At 38.8% G+C, this 4,889-nt stretch overlaps 1 pseudogene; it reads left to right on the forward strand.

The window, feature by feature from the left end:
• Positions 1 to 3,461, forward strand: part of LOC130686343 (MFS-type transporter SLC18B1-like) — a 96,527-nt pseudogene extending 93,066 nt beyond the window's left edge.
• Positions 3,462 to 4,889: the final 1,428 nt, after the last annotated feature.

Raw genomic sequence — 4,889 nt, forward strand, 5'->3', positions numbered from 1 at the left:
TAAGATTGCTGGCTACATAAAATCAACACCTATACAGAAAGCTTCAGTTGCAGATATTCTTGCCAAAAGAGATTTGATTACTTGTGCTGTCACGGGCTCCGGCAAAACGGTAATCCAATTAATGAACGCTGTGTAATTTTGAAACCTTGATGCCTTCGTACTAACTTGATTCGAATGGGTCGATATGAACTGGGTAAGTTGAGGTAAAAGTAATTTTGAGTGGGCACGTCTGTGATTGCGACTACGAAAAGGTCCAATTGCATTTAAGATACTCAAGAAACCCTTCGTGACATTCGTTGATTAAGTCATCTAAAATTTCACATTTTTTCATATAGGCGGCGTACTTGGTACCGTTTATGAACATATTGTTAGAACAAGGTGTTTCTGGTGCATCCCCGCCATGGTTCAAAAGCCAGAAGTTGTAATTGTCGCACGCACTCGTGAATTTTCGATTCAAATTCACCGCGGGGCGTGTAAATTCTCCTACAATTCGGTTTTAAAATCTGTCATATATCAAGGAACTGTCACGAGCCATCATCGGTCAAATCTTCAAGCTGGGTGCAATACTCTTGTCGCGACCGCGGGGCGACTCGAGGATTTTCTCAATTAGTGTCACGTCAGGTAATCTATGGTAACACAGATTCCGTAATGGTGAAATTCGGTGTACCCACGGTGGCCGAAGCCATGGAATTAGGCCGAAAAGCTGCCGCATTTGTGTCGGCAAAATATGTCCAACCCATTAATTTGGAATTCGAAAAAGTCTATTACCCCTATTTATTGATCAACGAAAAGAGGTAATTACGGTTCTGATTTATAAAGACTTGTTAGATGAGATACCAGTTGCACTGTCTGTTTCTGTCTTCACAGGTATCCAGGATTGTATTGGACCAAACCTGAAAAGTTTGACAAAATGGATTGTAACGGTTTAGAAACTGTTCGTCGTGATAATTGTCAACTCGTTGCCAATCTTATCAATAGCTGGTCTGCAGAAAAGTTTGATTGATCGGTGAACAAAAAGTCATCAGTTTTAGTATTCAAAGTTTGAGGTTTTGATATTTTCTCTTAGAGATCCGGATGGAGCACTAGAATACGCCAAACAATCTATTTTCGACTTGCTGCGCAACAAAGTCGATATCTCACTTCTGATGATTACCAAGGTAGAACGTAACTATGTTTTGGAATACTGTGATTTTATCCGTTTGCTTTCTTTTATTAAAAAGGAGCTGACTAAAACAGATAAAGACTACGCCAGTAAACAGGCACATGTGGAACTAGCTCACAAGATGCGTAAGCGAGATGCTGGTACAACCCCAAAATTAGGGGATCGAGTTCCGTATGTCATTATCGCAGCCGCTAAAAGTACACCAGCTTACCTCAAGGTTCGTCTTTGGATTTCAAATTTCTCATGAACTATTAAGTTTTCATACGTCTTCTTTAGACGGAAAACCCTATTTTTGTAATGGAATACAGCGTACCTATTGATGCCCCATACCATTTGGAAAATCAGCTTTCAAAACCCCTTGTTCGGATTTTGGAACCCATACTTGGATCTAAAGCGGAATCATTGTTGCTACGTAAACACGGACTTATCGCCTTTATTTGCTTGACATAATTGAACGGTTTGTATTCCGTATTGTAGATGGTTACCATACCCGGACGCCTTCATTTGTTACTTCAAAAATTGGTGGATTGGCTAGCTTTACCACACGCAAATCCACCTGTGTTGGATGCAAAACCGTCCTTCCAGACGATAGTGCTGTATGCAAGTAAGTCTAATTTCTGCCTATCTCGGCGATGTTTGTTAAAATTGCTGTTCCAATTTAAACAGATTTTGCAAGCCGAAAGAATCGGAGTTCTACCAGAGGGAAATTGGCCAACTTTATGCTCTCGAAGAGAAGTTTAATCGTTTATGGACAGAATGTCAACGGTGCCAGGGAAGTCTCAACGAAGAGATTCTTTGTTGCAAGTAAATAGTTTGAGTGATATCCTAATCATGTTACATACTTAATACTAATCGTTTGCCACATTTAGCCGAGATTGCCCCATCTATTATATGAGGACAAAAGTTAGAAAAAATCTCACGGAACAGGGTAAACTTATGGAAAGATTCAGCCTACCCTGACAACCTACCGCTCTCGTCAATGATGGTGCATACAGGTAGTGGCTTGGCTTTTGTAAAATAGATTGGAAACAATAAATTACACGACTCATTGTTCAGTAAGTTCCCCATAACCAAAAGATTTTAATAAAAATGGTGTATAGCGCCGTAAGAGTCTCGGAGGGAGCAGGCGGTAAAATACGTGATGTCATGTAATTCCGTATTTTGAAAAACGAAAGTTGATGGCATTAGTAAGTAGATGTATAAGTTATTAGAAAAGTCACGTTGTTGCGAATGATCCAGTCGACGAAACATCGTACGAACCAACGCACATTGAATTAATTAGATTAAGTTCTTAGTCTTTCTGTTTTTTTTGTTTTTTTTTTGTGGTTTATTTCAATATCTAGATTTTTTTCTTCCCATCCCATTTAAAAAATTTTTTTCATTGGCAACAAATTTTACTTACATTTATTTTATTTTTCTTTCCTTTTTTTTTCTTTTTATTATGCCACCCGCGAAAGATGTCGTAGCAAATTTGCAATAGACTAAATTCATTCATTTCTTTTGATCGGTACTTTTGATTTCAATTCTCAAATTCAAACCGTTTAACTAGTATCATTATTTGATTTTATTTTAGAAATCTAGCTGTTGTCGGTATGGCATTGGCACTAAGTGGAGTTGCGTTTGCAGGGCAACAAGTTTCGGGGGTCGTTGATGCCATGAGAGAAGCTGTGTAAGCCACATTTAAAAAATTCAATTTGCTGTGCCAGTATTCATTTCTTTTTTGCATTTTGATAATAGACATGCTGGTTATCCGGATAATCCCAATACTCACGGGCTTGTTGCTGGTATTTGGTCGTCTCTGCTGGGCGTTTTGTTTCACGCGCTGGGACTGGCATTTTAGTGGACCACATTGGTTTCCAAATGACGGCTGCCGTCGTGTTCTCTGTTCAAATTACAGTGGTAAGTTTTGACCATAAATAAATGACTATTAACAAGTAAATAATAAGATGCATTATTTCTTTCCTTCTATAGGGTTTAGCAACCATGTGCTTCATGTTACCAAAGTGCAAGAAAGGTGACGGCAAATCCGACGGGGATGACACGACAGTGGATGCCATATCTACGAGGACAACATCGTTTACTTATTCGTGGATATCGTGGATGTCGGTGAGTTTCCACGATTAACTATTTCTCAGCCCGAATCTCCAGCCGAGTCCGTCACGTGCAAATCAGTGTCGATCCCATTACCGCGAGACTGTGCCATTATTCGCCGCATGCGCGCTGAAACATATGCCGGGTTCTCTGGCTGAACAGATTAGGCCCATCGTGTAGACTAGATAATTGAATTTAGAAACTTGAGAATCTCATCTAGCACCCTACCACTGGCCACATCTGTAACAATACCCGATATTTTCCGTGTCTCTTCCGGCTGGCTTTAACTATTTTATGAAAATCATATCCGGCTAATCCATACTCTGTCGCACGATCTGCTTTTAATCCAATCGATAATTTTCAGGAAAGCGTTTTGGCTTCGTTTTTTCAGCCAATTTTTGATATTCGAGCAGAACAAGAGAAAAATCGATTCATGCGACAAAATCTTGTTTAAATTTAATTGAGCTTAAGCCAAATTGAATTTTAAAAATGCATTACATTTTATGTGGTGTTGTGGCGAATGGTACGGGAATGGATGAATAGGCTTTTAACAGCTGTGGTGATCACATTCAAATATTATCGATTCGACCGAAAGATGGTCGTGCTCGTCAGAGCGTCCACCCACACGCTTTATGCTAGTCATTGACTAAAAAATGTTACTTAAAGAAGCGAACCGTTCTGACCGTTGAATGAAGGACGCACGCGAGTCTTTTGATCTACTAGCGGAATAAGGATACAAAAATTGATAAATTTCCAGTTTGAAGTAGACATTTTTTTCCCCTTTTTGCAATGATAACGCCATCAACCGTTATGGCGTGACGTGTTCCATCGTTCCAAATCACTTTTCTTGTTCCCATTTTCTTTTCCGAGGGCTTTTCAAGTGGGAAAAAGGAAGAAGCCTTTGAAGTAGGAAGAACAAGCAAAGTATAAACATAGAGATTGGTAACGATAACGGAATTTCGTGAAATTAAATATGGGGAACTGAGAATTCGATGACTAACTGTAAAATTATTAGTGCGATTGAGTTGTTTTCCTCTGCAATTTTTAAAAACTTGTACGTACCTATTGACTGATCTAGTATAGTCACAGGTAGAATACTCTAAACCAATGCAATCACGCGTGAATGTATAAAAATCGGAAGCCGCTTAAATTTTTTTTTTCTTGCGCAAGAAGGAAGCGTGAATGACGGTACGATCACCAGGTCAATGCAATGAGAAGTTGTAAAAATAATTCAATTATTTTTCTTTGTTTAGGCTATTCCCAAAAAACTAATTGAAATCGTGTTTCATAAGCCACATTGTTTTAACTGGTAGCCCTTCGTGGTAGGACCATCGAAGCTCTTGTCTAAGTATTAAAACACTAGAATTCGTTGGAGCATTTTTTTTTTAACATCTTTATTTTTAAGATCCAAATTATTGCCGACAGTACAAGCAATCTGTAGTAACCAAGCATAGAATTCGTGAAAGAAATCGAAAGAAAAGAGAAGCTGGAGAGGTATAACTATGAAAATGTAAGCATGCTTAGAAAATCTGTGGACTTTGTTCAAATCCCGTCCCATTTAAATTAAGGTATTGGGAGAATGAATGAATGAAATTGGGGGAGGGAGAGAGGTGACAATGGCCATAACGATTAAAAA

The sequence above is a fragment of the Daphnia carinata genome, chromosome 6, assembly GCF_022539665.2.
Source record: "Daphnia carinata strain CSIRO-1 chromosome 6, CSIRO_AGI_Dcar_HiC_V3, whole genome shotgun sequence".
NCBI classification, from domain to species: domain Eukaryota; kingdom Metazoa; phylum Arthropoda; class Branchiopoda; order Diplostraca; family Daphniidae; genus Daphnia; species Daphnia carinata.